Source organism: Suncus etruscus, chromosome 11, assembly GCF_024139225.1.
Source record: "Suncus etruscus isolate mSunEtr1 chromosome 11, mSunEtr1.pri.cur, whole genome shotgun sequence".
NCBI lineage: Eukaryota > Metazoa > Chordata > Mammalia > Eulipotyphla > Soricidae > Suncus > Suncus etruscus.
Genome location: NC_064858.1, coordinates 67025386 through 67046834, shown reverse-complemented (window position 1 = coordinate 67046834; position 21449 = coordinate 67025386). Strand labels below are relative to the sequence as shown.

General features: G+C 38.3%; 1 protein-coding gene and 1 pseudogene across 1 annotated transcript in view; one reads left to right on the top strand and one right to left on the bottom strand.

Moving 5' to 3' along the window:
- Nucleotides 1-6939, bottom strand: part of LOC126022884 (pre-B-cell leukemia transcription factor 2-like) — a 29689-nt pseudogene extending 22750 nt beyond the window's left edge.
- Nucleotides 1-21449, top strand: part of TMTC2 (transmembrane O-mannosyltransferase targeting cadherins 2) — a 587133-nt gene that overhangs the window by 100739 nt on the left and 464945 nt on the right. The gene's annotated exons all lie outside the window — the stretch shown is intronic.

The window sequence follows — 21449 nt, the reverse complement described above, 5'->3', positions numbered from 1 at the left end:
TTGGGTCTCAGGAGTAGTGAAAAAAGACTAGTCAAGTCTCTATGGTTTGTTACCTAATTTATATAAAGTAAACCACTTCCCCCTGATTTATGATGTAAACATATATACCGGTAGTCAGCATTTTTGAAGCACTTTTACTTAAAGTTCTATGCCTATATTTGTAGAATCTTCCCAGGAAGAATCTGTTATCTCCATCATGTGGGGGAAAATTAAACATATAAATAATGTCAAATTTTCATTCAGTAAGCACCATTTCCTTAGCTTTAGGAAATATTCATTTATCTAAAAAATGATTTGTGCCAGATTTTTTCTTTTACATTTTATTCATATACAAATTCATACAAATTTGCTTGTATATATTATTTCTTTGGTGAGGCTTCAGTTGCACACTGGCAGTTAGGGATTGAATATTTGTTTCTGCTTGAGGATGCAAGGGATAGAAAAAAATGTGTGGTTTTAGTTTCAGACAGAGACAGTTGCATTTTATCTTTGTTCTTCAGTTGCTGTTTGATATAACCTTTATTAACTTCCCTGTGTCTGCTTTCTCAATTCTGACCAAGTGGAGCTCTCTTAGTCCTACTTCACATTGTACTAATACTGTTCAGGAAGATACTGGCTGAAGTATTTATTGCTGGGTCTGGCATGCAGCCTGGTTATGATTATTGGTTTATTAACAGCTGTGAAGGAACCTGTCTGGTTCTAGATAGAAGGATCATGGCTTCTGAGGAGACACTAGAACCACTTCCTTCTCTGAGCTCAGGTTCCTGTTCCTGTGGAGTAAAATTATTCATGAGCTATACAGGTAGGAGTTCAGAGTTATATTTTATTAACCATTGCTCATAAAGCTGCCATCTACATGCCTAAGGTTTTGCTCTTGCCTGTCTGAAACTTAACACATTGTGTCTCTGCTTTTGGTGTGTTCCTATGCTCTGACACCCTGCTGGTCTGATATGCATTCTTGTTTTCTGGAACCCATTGATGTTGGTACCATGTACCCAGACTTGAAATGAAGTTAAGATATAAGTAAGGATTTGCAGTGCAATATAGCAGTGACTTAAAATGGACAGTTAGAAATCCTATCATCTGTGAGTGCTCTGAGAAATTTCAGAGATTGCTTCTTTTTCTCTACTTAAGTACCACAGTAGGGAACATCATCTCTTTTTTTTTGGTGGGGGTGAGAGCTTGTAGTGTTCAAGGACTTGCTGGTGTTCAAGATGATTCCTAGAGGTGCTTAGTGGACCCTTGTTAGGGATTCAAACTGGGACTAATCACATTTGCATGACAAGCACCCTATTACCTGTATTATCCAGCAGAAGCATTACTTTTATTTTATTTTACTCCCAGAATGCTTTTATATATATATATATATATATTTTTTTTTTTTTTTTTTGGTTTTTGGTTTTTGGTTTTTGGGCCACACCTGGCAGTGCTCAGGGGTTACTCCTGGCTGTCTGCTCAGAAATAGCTCCTGGCAGGTACGGGGGACCATATGGGACACTGAGATTCGAACCAACCACCTTTGGTCCTGGATTGGCTGCTTGCAAGGCAAATGCTGCTGTGCTATCTCTCCGGGCCCTATTTTTTTAAATTTTTATTTTGATCATAATGGCTTACATATCTTTCACAGTAGTATTTTAGGTACATATTAACATTGAATCAGGGGAATACCCATCACCAAGTTTGTCCTCCCCCATCCCTGTTCTCTTTCTGTAACCCATATCCCCCACCATCACCCCCTGGGCTGCTAGAGTAGGTAGTCTCCTCATTGTCTAGCTTACTATTAGTGATCATATATCTGTTTCATCCTGGTGCCCTCCCTTGTTTCTTCCTCTATTTGAGAGGCTGAGCTAGATAAATCAAGGTATACTGTAGACCTAACTTTATAGCTCTGGAAAACCAAAAATAATTTATTTGACTCATGTCATACAATATTTGCATTATGCAGTGTTCTGGAACCAAACCTGTAATACCTCTGATACCTGACTTGTGCTTATGTAGACTAAAATTGAGTGCAGATTGGTAATGACAACTGTGATATAGGAGACAATTGTATGGAAGTTATGGAACTTTTGACCATAGGAGAATTTTTTCTCAAATTTAGGATAATTTTTTTTCCTAAGCACTAGGCAAGGGACTGGAAAGATAGTCCTGCAGATAGAGCACATGTTTTGCATAAGGCTGATTCAGGTTCTATTCCTGCACCCCATATGATCTTCTGAGCCCCATTAGGAGTGATCTTTTTGAGCAGTGCCAGGACTAAGCTCTATGTACCTCTGGATATGGTCCCCAAGCTGGGACAAAAATTTACAATATGAAAAATATCAGAGGGCAACAAAATCCATTTGCTATTTATGGTTCTTCTATGAAAGAAAACAAAGTACAGGAATGAAATTCAAATCCTATAGTTAGTGCTCTCACTGGAAGATGCTTATTTTCTCTTCTGGGCTTAGGGAAAGATTATCTGGGGGTAAAAACACTGAATTAACACTTACTATTTTTAAGCGTTTTGAAAAACGCTTTCCTATTTTGAAAAATAGGAAGTTGAGGGAAGTAAAGTTAACTTGGTTCATTGGGTTTCTTCACAGGATCCTTGTGGCCATAGAGAATAAGGGTGGAATTTTTTTTTTTCAAGATCTTCCAGGAAACCAGCAGTGGAAAGTGTGTGAGCCTTGAAGGGAAGCAGGACCCAGCACAAATATAAGTGCTCTCAGCTCTGTGATGTTGTGAGTAGGTAGCCTGAGTATCAGCAGTGCAGTATCAGCACTGAAACTTGAGATATCAAGTAGCTTCCAAGTCTTTCTGATCCAGACCAGCAAAAGGCCATGAGCTCTCAAGCTAGTAGGGAAATCTTAGGAGAGCCCAGACTGGGATCTCATGTTTTTGACTGGTGCTTACAGTTTGAGAAAGGCACACTTTTAAGGATTCTTGGCTAGGGTTAGCTCAGTGATGCTGGGGTCCACTAAATTGTAACATACTAAAGTGCTTTTGATTATAAAAATCTTGCTGACTAATATCACCCCATTCTGGGGGTTTTTTTTTTTTTTTGGTTTTTGGGCCACACCCGGCGGTGCTCAGGGGTTACTCCTGGCTGTCTGCTCAGAAATAGCTCCTGGCAGGCACGGGGGACCATATGGGACACCGGGATTCGAACCAACCACCTTTGGTCCAGGATCGGCTGCTTGCAAGGCAAACGCCACTGTGCTATCTTTCCGGGCCTTCCCATTCTGGTTTTTTTGAGTTTTTCTTCTACCGTATTTATTGGCATATAAGATGACTTTTGAAACAAAAAAAGTCAACCAAAAATCGGGGGTCGTCTTATAAGCCAAGCATATCCCGAAAAATGTTTCAATTTGCCGCTAAACGAAACAAAAAATAATCAGGCCGCAGAGTTTCCAAATCTCTTTCTTGGGGGCTCCCCAACAGTACTCAGAAGATCTAGGGGCCACTTCTGACAAAACCCAGCTAACTGTGTTGGTGGTTCAGTGCTAGGGTCCGAGGATGGGGTGTTGTTTGGTTTATGTAGTGGGGGAGATTAACTGATGCTACCAGGGTATTGCCAGAAAAGGTGCCTATGATAAGGGACCAATCACTGCAAGGCTGCTCGGACTGCTTCTCTAACTCAGCCAATCCAAGCAGGCTTTTATGCATGCAAATTAGACAATGCTTTGGACAGGAATCTACACTGTAAAAAGCCTGCTCAGATTGGCCAGAGTCGGAGAGGAAGTCTATTACAGTATAACCTTTGAACCTTTGCTTGTTGTGATTGGCTCACTGTGGTACATACAGTTTCAGCACAGGAAGGTTCTGTCTGATACAGTGAATATAGGCCTAAACCTATGTTTTAACTGCAAAATTAGGGAGTCGTCTTATACTCCGGAAAATACGGTAATAGAATCCATGTTCTCTTCTTTCCTCTTCTAAAAATGCAGCTGAAACCCTAGGTGAAATGAGCAGGATGTGATTTAAGTACAAGTCATTACAGGGAACTCAATTTTCTCTAAGTTAATAATCTGCCAAGGACAAGGGAGAAGTTAAGGATGCCTGACATATACTGTCTGACACAGACTCAATTTTAATACATATTTGTTGAAAAAATGATGAAATGTCATGATACAGAAGGGGACAATGAGTAGCTAAGCAAAACATGGCACTTTCAATCAAGTGCCCTGAAGCATTTATACTCCTTAATAGTTTTCCAGTATTCTGTTGAGATTCTGGGAGAGAGCAGAGGCAGATCTTTCACCCTTATCTTCAATGGGCAGTCCTAGTAAAATATATGTATGCAGCCCATTATTTTACTTTTTCTCTTTTCACATTGTAATATAAAAATAACTCAACAATGATTTTTCTATAGCTCAATGAAAATTATATCTGAGAATAAAACTAACACAAGTATAGGTGATAGGTGAATATATAGCTTGAGCCTATTTGCAAGTATTGTTTTTCCTTTTTTGTACTTGTGTTCCTGAGTAAGATTGGGTGTGGTTTTTCTTTTAAAAACAGGACTTATTAGGATGATACTAGCATTATAAAATCATCTTGGAAGCTTTTATGTATTTTGAGCATTTCATATGACACAAGTATCTGTCCCTTGTTTTTTTTTATTTTATGAATTTATCTCCTTAATCATATTGTCTATAATTTCTTTTTGAAAGTTTTTCATTGATAAAATTTTATTCTCATGGTTATTGATTGTTTTTTGCAACTTTTTTTTTAATCTTTATTTCTTCTCTAAGAGCAGTGTGTCTTTAAGTGTTTAATATTTATTTGGATAAAATGTTCCATAGCATTTATTATTTTTTCTAGCTACAAGGTGGTGATTGTTTTGGTTTTATCCTTAAGTTCTTTTTACTTTCATTCTTCTCTTTAATTCTCTTTTACTGAGTATAAGTTTTTTCCCCCCAAATTTCAAAGCATCCTCAAATCACCCTTTTCAAGACCTTTGCAGTGCTGGTTTAAAGTGAGCTGACTTGGAAGCTGCCCCCTGCAGGAGAATATGGGGATAGTGTCATCCCCAGTGAAGAGTATGGAACTAGGAGCGCTTCCTGCTGAATGCTTTTCCTAGTAGTGTGGACTAGATGGTCAGTAAACCTAGCCAGTGCTATAGAGCTGCTCACTCCTGCAGTGCTTGGGGCCAGATGTTTGCTGGAAAGGGTATGAAATGACAGGGATTAGATTCAGCTTCTTGTATTCTAGGTCTCATATCTAACCCCCAAGACTAATTCTGGCCCTTAATTTATCTACCTATATGTGTGTATTTGAAGAGTACACCTCAAAATATTCTAGGTCAACTCCTAGCCCTGTGCTCAGGGATCATACTGGACAGTGCCCAGGAGATCTTTTGTAGCACTGAGCATCAAAATACTGGACAGTGCTCAGGAGACCATTTGTAGTACTGGGCATCAAAATATGGTTGGCTTCATGCCAAACAAGCACCTTACCTTTCTACTCTCTCTCCAGACCCTGCATATTGTTTTAAGGCTATTATGTTTTACTCTCATCATAAAACGAACACCTCCCTTCACCAGTGCACATTCCCATCACCAATGCCCCCAATCTCCTTCCTCCCTTCACCCCACCTGCATTCCAGACAGGTGTTCTACTTCTCTCACTCATTGACATTGTCACCATAGTTGTCAGTGTAGTTATTTCTCTAACTGCACTCACCACTCTTTTGTAGTGAGCTTCATATCTTGAGCCAGTCCTCATTTCTATTGTCTCTGGGCATTATTACAATGTCTTTTATTTTTCTTAAAACCTATAGATGAGTGAGACTATTCTGTGTCTCTCTTTCCCTCTGTTTTATTTTACTTAGCATAATAGATTCCATGTACATCCATGTATAGGAAAGTTTTATGACTTCATCTCTCCTGACGGCTGTAATAATGTCCAGAGATGAGGGTAGGAAAGACCAGCTCACGATATGAAATTCACCTCAAAGAGTATGAGTGCAGTTAAAGAAATAATATACTTACAACTAGCATGACAATGTTAATGAGTGAGAGAAGTAGAATGCCTGTTTCGAATACAGGCAGAGGGTGTGGGGAGAGGGAGATGAGGGCCTTGGTGTTGGTAATGTTGCACTGGTAAAGGGGGTTTTCTTTTAGTGACTGAAACCCACCTACAATCATGTTTGTAATCACAGTGTTTTAATAAAGATGAAAAAAATATTAGGCATAAAATTTTTTGTTATTTTTCCCAGTATTAAAGTTTATTTCCTCAGTGTGTATTTCTTTTACTCAAATGATAGTATTTTCTTTTTCATATCCTCTCTTCCTTCCAAGATTACCTCTAAAGTGTCATCTATATACTTTCCATTTTCCTGTTAACTCATTTTTGTGAAACTATTTCAGAGAAGTCTGTTTCAAAGAGTTGAAGTTTTTAAAAGTCAACTCCAAGTTTGAAATTTCTGGATATTAATGGAACTGTACAATGGACCCCATCTGAGGTTTGTGTCTGTCTTTTTTCCCCTGTGTATCAGCAATGTCAGAATCTACACTTGCTGTGTTTTTATTTTGATCTCAAAAGTCTTAGCTGTGTCTAAATTAGATTCCTGTATTTCCATTTTTTAGGGAGGAAAAGACCCCCAAATTCCTGCTTTTCTGTGTGTTGTGAAGGTGGGGCCTTCCAGCACAGTTAAAAGTTGTCCACAAATGTACTTGTCCTGTCCATTGTGACCCATCTACACTTCCAGCTCCCAATCGTGCAAATGTTCATGCATTAGTAGAATTTTACTAGATGTCTTTGATTCACTTTCTACAACTGAGGGTGGCTTTCTGGTAGTGCGACTGCATTTTTGAGCAATTAATACCTTTTTAATTAGCTTCCAAATGCATTACATCCAGGAGAAATCCCCCAGTTTCTGGCATCTAGAAATGGCTCCTTTTTAGATGATAATGCTGATGCAGGATTTTTCAAATTTCTGTATTTGTTGGCCATTCCGGTTACCGTTCTGAGCACCTTTCCTTTTTGTTTACTTGTATTGTCTAGAATAAGGATGGAATGACAGAAAACACAGAAATTAGGTTGAGTTTGTATTTTGCTCAAATCTGTTTTGTATATGACAGATTGTTATCATTACCAATATTTTTTCCTTAATAAGCCTTCTAAACTCTGTTTCTAAAAAGCTTGAGTGATCAGGTAGCATTTCTTCTGAGGAGACAAGCGTTCGCGTGGCACTGAGTATATTCCTCATTATCTTCATTAAATCCTTCTCCCCTTTGCTCTCAGTAGAACCAATTGAACACCTGGCATCTGGCAATATAAGTGGAGTAGTGGTGTGAGATATTGAGGTTGGTTACAACTACGATGATGACTACCTTCAAGCTGTATATGTTGAAACCATCATTTGCCTAGATATTGTAGGAATATAAAAACAAGAAATGCTGTAAAAATGCGTTTACTTTTCTCATGGCTCTGTGAGTTTTGTTCTCTTTTAAAATGGTTCTTTAAAAACCTAAGACGAGGGCCGGAGAGAGAGCATGGAGGGTAAGGCGTTTGCCTTTCATGCAGAAGGTCATCGGTTCGAATCCCGGCGTCCCATATGGTCCCCCGAGCCTGCCAGGAGCGATTTTTGAGCATGAAGCCAGGAGTAACCCGTGGGCGCTGCCGGGTGTGACCCAAAAACCAAAAAAAAAAAAAAAACAAAAACAAAAAACCTAAGACGTAAAGTATTTAGATTCTGACTTTTTATTGAAACTTTTGTTTGACTCAAAGTCTAAAATTTTACCACTGAAGTTTCATTTCTCAGTGTAGCTGTGAATCACATTAGAGTTTAAGTCTCCAAGAGTAATTTATTATTACACGCTTAATAAAATGCATAACTTTAAATCTAATTGCAACTTTTACTTGAGTATGCCTAGGAAATAATAAACTTCCCAAGCACTGAGATAGTGTCCTCTTTTACACAATGTGACTGTTATAGGTGGCTAAGCAATTAAATTTCTTTAACAAACACATTTGATTTGATTTCAGTAACTTTTGGCCCATCGTTTGTGTTTCTCATGATAATACGATCTCAGATGTTTAGATTTGTTTTACTTTATTTACAAAATGTAGAAATTAATTCTTTCATTTGGAAGGGTTTTTCTGTCTTCTTAAGAATTCAATAACATTCTTTGATAGAGTCTGGTGTGCATAAGGGAGTATGTTTAGCTTCAAAACAAGTCAAATAAATCTAGCACTGACCTCTAATAAAATAGCCACTCCATAGCCTCTCCAAGAAGTAATTTTATCATTTATTTCTAGAATGAAAACCTAGAAGGAGTAGTCTCTAATTGGCAATAAGCACTTAATCTCAACAAACACATCACTTCTAAGCATTATTGCAAGTTTGATGTAAATTTTATTATCTTTATCATTAATTTGTTTTCTTATAATCTGTCTGCCATATCAAAACACTAGTTATCCCATATTAAGCCCCTTGATATGATCTTGATCATAGTATTCCTAGTTAAATGTTCAGTGAAGGGTCACTAAATGCAAAAGTGTAAACTTGCCTCATTTCTGGAGGCAGAGATAGAAATTGATGGCCTATTGACAGTTTTTCAGAGATACTTTTTGATTCATTTAGTCTATATACGATTTTTCCCCTGAATTGAATATGTTTATCCAATGTATAAATCAGATTTTAAAGGAACACCTGTGTTTCTGGCATTTGTATAAAACAATTTCAAAGATCTTGCAAACTTGGCCTCTCTAACCTTATCTTACACTTCAGACTGAGCACCTCTCTCTTAAAAAAAATAACTTTGTAAAACCCATTGGACCTCTAAAAGCTGGTGCCTTTGTTTTCCAGTCAGTTTGTAATTTTATTATAAAGAACAAATAATGGTGTAAGTTAAATACAATTCATTTGCATTGAACTATACAAATGATGTTGACAGATGGGTAAATCAATGATAAATAATTAGGTAGGACAGAGGTTATTCATAAATAACTAATGAGCCGTAGTGTAATCGTAAGTGCCATTTTAGTCAGATTTCTGCAGACCTATGTTTAATTGACTTGAGTGGAAATGCCTGGGAGTGTTATAGTGAGACAGTGAGGATAGAAGGTAATTAGGTGGTTAGGGATGAAAGAAGGGTAATCAGGAAAGAGTGCAGATTGAAAAGAGGGTGCTTGGGAGAGTTATATCAAGTTCTTTATAAAAGACTCTTAATAGTTGTTTTTTATTAAACAAAGCTCTTTAATCCTATGAATTTCTGTGACATGTCTGCCGTTTAATCGTATGGATTTTTGATCTTGCTGCTTTCAGTATTCTATCTCTATCTGTAGGATTCGTCATTGTGGCTAGGATGTGTCTTGAGGTGTTTTTCTTCGGGTCTCTTTTAGTTGGTACTCTTCGGGCATGCAGGATTTGATTGTATGCAGTCTTTAGCTCTGGGAGTTTCTCTGCAATGATGTCTTTGACTGTTGAGTCTTCCTGTGGATTCCCTTCTGGACCTCTGGGACTCCAATGATTCTTATGTTGTTTCTTTTGAGTTTATCAAAGACTTCTATTTTCATCTGTTCACATTCTTTGAGTACTTTTTTCATTGTATGATCTTTTGCCTTAAGGTTCTTTTCCAGTCTCTTCTGCTGTATGGAGTTGTTTTACATTTGATCTTCCAGTTCACTGATTCTGTCTTTGGCTGTTGTTACCCTGCTGGAGAGGCTGTCCATTGAATTTTTCAGTTGTGCTATCGTGTTTTTCAGATCTGTTACTCCAGTTCGGAGTTTTCTGATTTCTGTCTTTCTGTTCTGTTCAGCTAGAGCTATACTTTCTTTGATTTTCATGAGGCTTCTCTATATTTCTATTCTAAACTCCTTATCTGAGAGGTTAATCAGATGATTGGTATTTTTTTGGTCATCAGAGCTATCATTTTCATTTTCTGTGCATGGTGTTTGCCTGCAAGGTTTCCCCATAGTCACACTTGTAGTGTGATTTTTTTTCTGCGTGTTATGGTGGGGTTCTTTCCTTAGAAAGGGTGCACGTCCACAAAGCAAAGCAGAGGTGCTCTTCTGGAGTCTCAGGAGACAGAACAGTAGAGAAACACATATAGGCGACACTCACAATCTCTCCCAATTGGTAATCACACTGCAGGGATAGATTTCTTCAGCTTGACATTATCGACAGAGGGTCTGCCTTTCTGTAGGTTACCGCTGATAGCTGGTTTTCACTCAGACACTCAGTTCTCCTTGACTTTCCGGCCTGAGCTCTCTAGGAGAGCGATTTTACTGGGCCCTTCTCGGCCCATTCAGGAGAGGTTCAGGACACAGGACAGTAGAGAAATATGCACAGTCTCTCCCCATATCCTACGAATTTCTTATATTGTATATTTAAGTTATTGTGGCCTCTTGGAGAAAAAAAGATCTAACTTCTAGGCTGTAGGATGTGGAAAAGTTTGCCATAGAAATTTGAATAGATTTTTGAAGGTGATTCAAGTGGAGTCTTGTCTAGAAGGATGAGTTCCAATAGAATAGATGTATTTGAGCCCACTGAAATGAAATAAAACAAGGAATCTAACATTCTCCTGGATTGTCAAGAAATTTTTCTGGACAAATAATATCAATTTCCATATTTACAGACAAGCCTATTGACACAAGAACGTTATTCTACTAGTCGACTATGGTAGTCCTTTGTAACACGGAATGAGTTGTTTGCCCTGTCCCAAAAGCAAAGTCAGCTACTGCAACAATAGCAAGGGATTTTAGAAAATTTTAACAACAGATATTCATGTTTTATACTGGTTATTTGTTTTAGTTACAGACCTAGAAATATTTAACTCCTTCTAATAAAACCCAGCCCAAGGGAATTAAGAGTTTAAGCATTAGAAACCAGAAACACTTGTTGGTTAGCTGAGAATGTCGAGAATGTGTCTGCCTTATATTCTCCTAAAGGCCAAGAAGATAGAAACCGTAATCAGGAATCTTGATCCTCATCACATCAAGTGGGGCTGTAAGGTATCAGTGGGATGACAAATTGATACGCTAGTATCTAACTAAAACTGCATTTAATAACTCTTCTATTTCTCTGTAAAAATGCCCTCCTCTTCTAAAAATACAAACAAGGTGGATATTTTGAGTTTGTCTCTTCCCAATGGGAGGGTAGGTCACCAGTAAAACTCTTACTGTCAAATCACATAGTATCTCTCATTTCATTGGTGAACCCAAACCATCCTAAAATAATCCTAAAATAATCTACAAAGCAATTTTGGGGATTAGGCAGAGATTTCTCTAATATTTTAGTAAAAATTGCCAGTGCGGTTTTTAAAAATTGCCAGGACAAATAGCTGAAAATAAAGGTATTTTGTTTTTCAGTGTGCTTAGGTTTTGATGTATATACTTTACATTTTTACAACATATATGTCTGTAGTTTTTTTTTTACAATAAATGAAATTTATTAGTATATTAAACAATAAAATTCTACAGAAATGTTCACATACTTCAAAAACATTAACTAATTTCAAGTATCTGAAATAATTAAGTAACTATATTTGAGTGAGGTTAGATTAGGTACATAATATTCTGATCACCATATATTTACCAGTTACCTAATTACTTAAAAGATATTCTCACTGGTTCAATAGCAACTTAAGTTATTTTAAATAAAAACTATATGATTTTCTTGCTATTATCAGCTGTTGTTTTTTGCATATCATGCTTTCCTTGTAAGCATATATGAAAATAAGTATGTTTAGAAGAAGCAGATTCTTCAAGGAATTTAAAGTTTTTTTTTTTTATTTTAAAGTGTTTGCTATTTTGAATGTGTGAGAAACTTTCTGCATTTTGTTAAATGCATATTACCAAGGCACAAAATAGAATAATAACTAATTTTAAATAATAAATAATAATAATAAATAAATAACTATTTTTTAAAGTCAATTGAAATCATTACATTCACCTCTCTTATAATTACTATATAAACATTTTATTTGAGAGAGGGGATAAAATTTGTTTTCATGGATGACAACCAGATTGCCCTGGTAACTGTCTGCCAAGAGTCCACGTTGTTTTTAGATCTTCTTAAAAGTAAACAAGTTCCTAAATCAGTAGTGGTGGAAGCGGAGGAGGTTGGTCTAAGGAGCACCATATTCTGAGTGGCTGCTGTGCCCTATTGACTCCGGCATTGCCACACCCACACATCTTCCAAAACGGATTTTCAGTCCTCAGTTTTCCCTCAATTTCTCTCAATTTTTCAATACAGCAATACCCAGCGCTCATTTGTTTTGCTGAGAACTCCTCTTGGTTGCTTCTCCAAATGCATCCACAGGTATTCCAATCTACATTGAATCTCATCCATATTCGACTGGAAGATATGGCTTCACTTCTTTGGGGTCTCATGTTGTTAAGTATCTTTCCCTGGTTTTTACCTCCTTTGAAAGATGTCACCTTCCAGTCTTTCAATTTACTCTGCAGAGCCAAGCATATGCAGCCACACCAAGAACTCTTAACTTTGCCAGCTGAGTCAAAGTGATCCAAAAGTGTATCCTCAAGCACAACAGCTAAAAGAGTCCTCCGTGTCTTTATACTCTAACAATTTGTCGGAATCTTTCACAGTTCGTCATTTTCCTCCATGGCTATGTGATATTCAGAGTTTCCTCTCTATTCTTGCAGTGAGCCACTTTAGTTTTTGCCACCAAAAGAAGAGAACAAGGACCATTCCCCAAAGAACAACTGAGGTCACCCACTGCAGTGGGGACTCATAGAGATCAGGATTTGATATCCTGAGACTCAAGAGTGCAGTCACCAGGACTAAGCTCACATACAGAAACGACACTAACCTTTCTACCTCCATGGCGCAAGGCCACCTGGCAGTTGCAGCCTCGGCTACAACTGAACCAGGCAATCAAAATGGGTAGTGTTTATATATATTTTTCATGGGAAAAATGGAGCCCTAGTGAAAAGGAAGGTGCGTGTTGTTGTGGTGGGTCTGAACTGTTCCCCATCTCTGTTATCACAGTAACTCTGGAGTTAGTTATAATGCTTAAAGGTCTACCAGTTTTTATGTCTTTGGGCAGTTTTAGAATCTTGTTACAAGTACACAGTCATGCTACACAGTGATTGGTAACTGCTCAGGCTAATGCTCTTTTGATTGGATTGCAGTTTGGTATAAAATATCTGTTGATTTTGTGGTAAATAATATTGTGAGTGGACTTTTGGAATTTTCTAGGTAGTAGTTTATATCCTGAAGATTCAAGAATATTTGTCTCACATGTAATTTATCCATAGAACAAAGAGTAATTCAGGATATTAATGCCTGAGCTCCAAAGTGGTTTCTTCAGACCATCTCCCTCTTTTCATTTTCTTACGGAAGATATTATCATTCTGATTCTCCTGCAGTTTCTTTTCTTTTTTCTTTTCTTTTCTTTTTTTTTTTTGGCTTTTCGGGCCACACCCGTTTGATGCTCAGGGGTTACTCCTGGCTAAGTGCTCAGAAATTGTCCCTGGCTTGGGGGGACCATATGGGATGCCGGGGGATTGAACCTTGGTCCTTCCTTGGCTAGCACTTGCAAGGCAGACACCTTACCTCTAGTGCCACCTCCCCAGCCCCTCTCCTGCAGTTTCATACTGAGACTTGGTGGTGGTGATTTCCATGTTGAAATGAAAAAAAAAAGTCACTTATTTGGTATATAAACAGTATAAGTGAATCTTTTATATGCAAAATTGGACATTTTTAGAAGTAATGTCACTGGTTATGAAAAATGATGCTTTCAAAGATTATCTCTACTTTCTCCATTGTTCTTATATCTAAGAAATAAAGAACAATGAAGAGAGTTGATGCTGCTACTTAAAAATGCCAAGTGCTGGGACTGGAGCGATAACGCAGTTGCAGAACATTTGCTTTGCATGCAGCCAACCTGGACAGACCCGGGTTTGATCCTTGGCATCTCATATGGTCCCCTGAGCCTGCCAGGAATGAATTCTGAGGACAGGGCCAGGAGTAACCCCTGAATGCTGCTGCTGGGTGTGGACCAAAACTAAAACAAAACAAACAAACATAAAAAGCCAAGTGAAGATCTATAGTGGTAATTCATTAGATAGGGCATTTGCCTTGGATAAAGCCAATGCCATATTGCCCTCTGAGCCCACCAAGAGTGATCCCTGAGCTGGGAGTAAGTCCCAAATACTTCAGGTGTGGTCTACCACCAATAAATAAGTGAATAAACATGCCAATTAAATAAGGCAATTAAATACCAAGTGAGAATAGAAAGAGAACTTAGAGAACTGGAGTGCCTGCTTTGCATGTGGGAGCAATGGATTCAATCCCTGGCACCACATCAATGACCCACCTTGGAATAGGAGTCAAAAACTATTTCCCTGCTCCCAAGAAGTCCAATGACAGTGTGACATAGATTTCTGTCCCCCAACATTAAACAAATCCTGTGTGTGGGTTTTACAATTCTCTGCTTAGCCATTCTCAGACCTGGAGTTTTAGCTCATAGCTGTTTGTTTCCACGTATCCCAGCCTTATATCTCTATTCTAGGGAATATTAGGACAGTGGTACTTTGCATTTTAGTTCCATTTTGCTTTTAAGGCAGACTCAGGACTTAAAAAGTATCCTCTTTGCTGCAAGGGGATTACTACTCTGCCACTGTTAAACTACCAGAGGGGTTCAGAAAGTCTTTGAGTATTGATATTCCACACCCAAACAGTATTCCACTCTAGAAGAATATGGAAAAAAGCATACTGAGAGAAAACTATTGTTTCTGCAAAAATCGAATTAATTGGTTTCCACTTGACTTTGAAACAAATGATGACTCTTCACATGGATGAGACCAAAATAGGCAAATAAGCAGATTTATTTATTTTTGTTGTCTTTTTGGGTTTTTGGACCACACCCAGTGAGGCTCAGGGGTTACTCCTGATGATGCACTCAGAAATCGCTCCTGGCTTGGGGGACCATATGGAATGCCAGGGGATAGAACCGTGGTCCGTTCTAGGCCAGTGCAGGCAATGCCTTGAGCCCTTGTGCTAGGGCTCTGGCCCCATAAGCAGAGTTTTAGTTATTTTAGTTAGTAATTAAACATAGTAGTCTAAAATCCCCCCCGCCCCTGAATTAAAGTAAGGATGGCCTATTTTGTCGGGGAAGTATTGGTGGTTGTGGTCAGGGCTTAATTCTAGAAATGTGATTCAGGGATCACTTCCAGGGATTGTGCTTGGGGTACTATATGGGTGCTGGGAATTTTAGCCAGGCCAACTACAAGTAAGGCAAGTTCTTTACTTTCTGTATTAATCTCTTCAACCCCCTGGAAGGCTAACTTTTTATAGCCTGTGTGAGATACGCAAAATATAGGTTTTTTTCTAATCAGGAGCCAGGACTGGGAGTTTGTGATTGTCAATTTTGGGAAAGGTGCAAATGAAAGGAACATTGAGAGGATGTGCAGAAAGAATAAAAAATGATATGAAACCCAGCAAAGGTTGTGAAGTTCTAAGTAGCTACTGATGGTTTATGAAATCGTTCACAATCTCAAGAAGGAAAATATTTTTACTAGATTATAAAAATTTCTGCTTGAGGCCAACCCAAGACTATTGTAGCAATAAAAAGCCCATGCTATATAATGATACTCCTATTTCTTCCATTTTCAATAGCACTGTGGTAGGGAATGGAAGCATGAGTGGAGTCCAAATTCAGCCCATTTTCCTTTTATGCTCCATTTGAGTTTTCTCTGACAAATTTATACTCTTGCAGTGTTTTTAGTCTCTGGTTGAGGGCTTGGCAACTTTTCTTCTTTTGAGAGCATCGTGTGCTTTTTTTTTCCTTTGCAGAATAAACATATGTATGGGGAAAAAATACACCTTGAAATGGGCTGTTTGCACAGAAAATCCATTTTCTGTTTTGACCAAGAACAGCTAATAGGTATAAGTTGAAAATATCCCACTGAATTGAACTTAATTTGAGTTTTCAGTGATAGTTAAATTTTTTTTTTTTTTTGTGGTTTTTGGGTCACACCCGGCAGTGCTCAGGGGTTACTCCTGGCTCCATGCTCAGAAATTGCTCCTGGCAGGCACAGGGGACCATATGGGACGCTGGGATTCGAACCGATGACCTCTTGCATGAAAGGCAAACGCTTTACCTCCATGCTATCTCTCCAGCCCCGATAGTTAAATTTTAATCTTAGATTATGTATCACTGAATTGAATTTACTTTGGAGTGTTGAGTGTTTTATTTTCTCAACATGCATATATCATACATGACATATTCTTGGACATGGGGGGAGGGGTTCCCACTGAGGCCTCCATTTGGGTATCTAGACCTGGCCCTGGCCCTGTAACTGGATTGGGGCTGTGGCATCCTGTCCATGCTGGGTGTGTGCTGATTTAAGATTTAAGAGTCTGATTGCTTTTTATTTTCTGCGTGGGCTTTGGTAGACACTGGAATCTGCTAGATTTTGTGAGGTTGACTGAACTTCAGCAAATCCTAGAATAGGATGCAGCCAACACTCATCTCCACAGTCTATTTGGGTCTTTCACAGATCTTTGTGGGCCATATTCTCCGAGGTCAATGTGGATGATACCTTGGGGTTTACAACAGGCAGTTTCTTGCATTAGCCTTGGAATTGCTCCTGCATTGTTGGTGTGCTACCTCAGAGAAAAGACTCTACCTTGCTTTTGAAAGGCAAAGCAGGCTTAACCACTCAACAAATCAATATATATGAATTTGTGGTCTCCTGGGAAAAGTGGCTTGTATAGTTCTACTTCAGGGCAATCAATGTAGAAGACTTAAAATATTTTCTAAGACATTTCTATTGCTCTAGTGAAGATGGTGAGCCTTACTGTATATGAAGGGCTCAAAATGATATGTTACGAGAACAGTCTCTTTTTTGCATACCTAAGGCTTTGTAAGAGAAATCTATAGAGAATGCATCTCTTATTTATTTTCTATTGACTTGTACCAAGGAATTAGACCAGGTTTCTCCAACTACTGAAGTGTTAACTTCACCAAACTTTCGGATCAGTTTTTCAAACTCAAATGTCCTGCAGGAGGGGCCAATGTGTTTGATTCATCTTTGGCATCCCATATGGTTTTTCTCAGCAACTCCAAAAGTGATTCCTGAGTGCAGGGCCAGGCCCTGAGCCTGGAGGTGAGCAGGTGTTGCCCCCAAACAAAAGAAAAAATAAAATGTTCTGGAGGATGTTATTAAAAAAAAAGTCTGGGTGATAATTTACATAAATGAATGACAGAGCTCCACCTGGGAAGTCACCTAGTGAAAGGAAACACATTTGGCAGAGAAGATAAGAGAAGGTGCCTGTGGAATTGGGGATGCTTTGCTTTGTCTTTCTGCATCTCTCTTGTCAGCTTTGGAGCATCTGTATTTGAGATATTGAACTTTTTATTAGAAAACAAAGAAAATACTATGTTCCACATTGGTTTTCCAAAGTGGGTGATAGTGGCCCCTCCAGGGATGCTGAAAAGACGAGGCTTCATAATAGTCATAAACACAACTGGGAACTTATTTTCTGTTCTTTGTTTTGTTTTCTTGTTTGTTTTCTTTTGTTTTAGTTAAACGGAGTGATCAGGGGACACTGAGTGAATTTTTTTCCTCTGAAAAGGGCATGTAGATTAAGTAATTTTGGAATTTTGGTGTTAGGTGATTGTGGCAAATGTAGAATAATTGTGCTCTGGGCTAGGCTGATCTGTGATTTCCAGTATTTTTACAAGGGAAAGAGGGCCAAACTCAGAGTTGCTCAGGTCTTAGCTCTTGCTCTGTTTTTAGGGATAACTCCTGATAGGGCTTGGGACCCAATTGTGATTCAGGGGTTCAAGTGCAAGTGCAAGATAAGAACTCTACTGGTTGTACTATTGTTATGGCCCTTGTTTTTTGATATTGAAAGCATTTTCAGTATTATTACTAGTATTAATATAGTATTAATATAATGTAGTATTATATATACATATATGTAATATAGTATTAATATATTAGTATTATATTGTTAATTTATGATGGGATCATTTGGATGTAACTTGAGAAAAGTTTTTCTATAAAAAATAAATGACATGTAAAAGAAGTTTTCAGTTAAGTGAGATGACTGGACATATTTAGAAAATGTGCTTTTAAAAAGAAGCAAATATAAGAACTAATAACTAGTAAAATTTTAAATAGATTTCAAAATAGATTTTAAATATAAATATAAATTAAATATGTACTTTGTTCTATGAGATATTTGAACACTTCACTTTTATGCTAAAATATATATTTTAGAGGCAATTTCTAAAGAATGAATAGAGTAAATGTACTTGCACAATCAAACACAATTTTTCTCATCCTTTTTGTTTGTTTGTTTGTTTGTTTGTTTTGGGTCATACCTGGCAGCGCTCAGAGGTTACTAGTTCTATGCTCAGAAATCGTTCCTGGCAGGATCAGGGGACCGACTATATGGGATGCCTGGAATCGAACCACCAACCTTCTGCATGCAAAGCAAATGCCTTACCTCCATGCTATCTCTCCGGCCCTTCATCTTTTAATTATTTTCTCCACACCAGATTTTCTCATTTTAGCATGGACTTAGTGGACTGTGGTAACAGTTGCTTGTTTTTAAGTCACAGTTCAGTTGGAAGAATTTCTTAATAATGTCTCAATCTGTTTTTATTATCAAGACCATTTTAGAAATTCGGACTAGAATAGCAACTGTGAGAGTTTATTTTGCATTTCCTAGGCCCTTGTTTGTTTTTGATTTATCTCAGAAAAAACTTTGTTTGCTGACCTACATATTTTTCTGAACCTAAGTAACTTGATTGTTGATAAAAAAAAAATCTATTCTCATGGAGAACAGTTGAAACATTCTTCAAATTGGTATTAAAAAAAAAATACATGACAAAAAACTCCAAACAACAAAAGCCCCAAAACATCCCCACTGCAAAATTGGGCAGGACGTCCAGGTAAATTTACTAGAATAGAGTTCAAATTGCTAACAAAAATATCTCTCGCTCAAACTCTTCTAAATAAACTTGTAGTTTGAAGAATTTTTTATTATAAAGAAAATGAAGAAACTTAGAGATCTTGTTGAGTATTTTAAGAGAGCATTGTTAGGGTTTGTTTTTCCTGTTTTTATTTGGGACACATTTGTGGCATGTATGTGGAGTTTGCTCTTTATTACTTTTTTTCAAGAGAGAAAAATACCAATAAAACAACAACCGGGTTTTCTGTTGGTTACAGATTTTCTCTTTGTGGTAGAAATGCAGGCATGATGTGGGAGAAAACCCCTGCCCTTCTGAATGCAGATGCTAATTGTGGTCTGTCTTCTTGTTGCCTTTGTGAGGCTCCTTAGGGGCCTTTTATTTGTTGTTTCTCCAGGACAGAAGTGATTGCTAATTAGGTATCAAGGAAGATGTGGGCCATTTGCTTTTCTTCCTTTTGGTTTTCTTTCTTTATTCTCCTTTTCAGAGAGGAAATTGAATTGGGTGAATGGAGGATTGAAGGTCTGAGTAGTGCAGCTCATCCCCTACAAGCCAGGGCTGCTTCCCTAATTTGCATGGGTACCTTGGGCATTGTCCCCTGGGACTGGGGGAGCTTGAACCCTTCTTTGGTTTAATGACCCTTGTCATCTCACTGTTCATTCCAGAGGGCCTGTTTAATGCTAATTAGTCCTTCCACTGGTTGCTGTTTACAACTGTGTGCTTTTGAAAACCAGGTCCTCTTCAAAGCCCACATTGGTGGTCTTCAACTGAATTACTAGTCTTGAAGACCTTCCCAGGCCCAGAGAAAGGCTTCTTAACATTTCTGTTTATCTCACAAATATGTATCAGTATCCTCATTAGCATACAGGAACAATGGCTAATTGAACTGGGGGACCTTAATCCTTTTTAATGATGACTGCTGCTCCTTATAAAGTCCTGTAAATCCTTCACTTGGGGCTCCTCAAAAATGTGACCATCTTGGCACCTGCATTAACACAGTGAACTGTGAAAATTGGATGAAGGTATGACAGGGGCACTGAAAAGAAAAGGGCATGTTAAATGACCTGGAAACATTTGCAATATGATTGTAAAACATTTGATGAAACTCACAGAGCAAAAAAAAAAAAAAAAAAAAAAACCAAGAGCCCATATCTCAAGTCCTTGGACTACCAAAGTCATCTTTGGTATCTGCTAGAGCTGGAGCAGTTTGTGCAGAGTAGGGCCAGGAATCAAAATGGGGTCACTCTGCTTCTGTCCCTTCATGTCTACCCAAAGCTTACGACCTATTTATTATTCATCCTGTGTTGGAATGAATATATTTGACATAGTATGTTTTTAATAGGAATAGTGATTTCTTAGTAATAGGTGATCGCAAATTTAGTCACAGGCTTTAATTACAAGGTAAGGAAGACTAGGCCCGAAGAGACAGCTGATTAAGGCTAACTTTAATTGATTCCTGGAACCAGGATGTAAATCTTAAGGACACCTTTAAGGGAGAGGAGGGAGGTGAAACTAAACCAAATTGACCGTCCTACATTCCCACAAGGAGACAGCTTGGTCCTTGCAGATGGCAGATGGCCCTTAAAGATTAGGGAGGAATAATTGCACACAGTCACTAAAAAAGAATAACACATAGACAGCACAATAGGTATAGAATAAGGGCAAAATCTAGTTTAATGCTATTCTCGCTTCTGTCACTGGCTCGCTTGAAGTATGATATAAACATGGCTCCCTTTCCCTAATCGCTCTGCTCACTGCACTGTCAAGAGAACGGGTTGTCCACTGTTACATCCTATCTAAGGCAAGCACGCACCAGACGTGGTCTTTTCCTTCCCTGGTGCAGGACTTTTCTCTAAACGAATTATTTGCCAAAAGGCCCGCTTAGCGAAGTCAATCATATGACCCTTTGCGTGGATCATTGGTGGTAATTCCAACATGGCTGTAACATTACATCCTTCTCTATTTGGCTATTATAGAAATCCAGCCTCAGCTCTCCTACAGACAAAGAAATGTCAATACCAAAAGTCCCCTGCTGGCTAGTTCGCATAACCTGGAGCCAACAGCTTGTTCTTCTAAGTCTAGCTCTATGATGGTAAACAATTATTTCCGGCCCCCCCCAAAATCTATTTTGCAGCTACTACTTAAACATCATGAATATCTCTGTCTCTCTCCTCCTGGTATCTTGAAAAACCCGCTTTTTGCTAAACCAAAAACATCTCTACTTCTGGTTTCACTGCCCTCCAGCAGAGTTCTTTCTCACCTGAAGAAAAGTCTTTTAAAATGTAAATTTAAGGTCTGTTTTCCCATTGTACTGCTCTCCTGCTCTTTGAGGACACCTTGCATACCAGAGTCTGTCCTTATAAAATGTCATCAACTGAAAAGTAAATTTGTCTCTCGTCCCTTGGGTGAGGGTCCCCATACAATGTATTTTGTGTGGTCTCATTTATTTCATATTTCATATTCGTCCACTCGTGCTCATGCTTCTCCGTGAAAGGTTCCCGAACCCCATGAAGGTTCTGCTTAGCAACACTAACCCGTTTGCAGCACTCCACCCTGTAGATTAGGAGA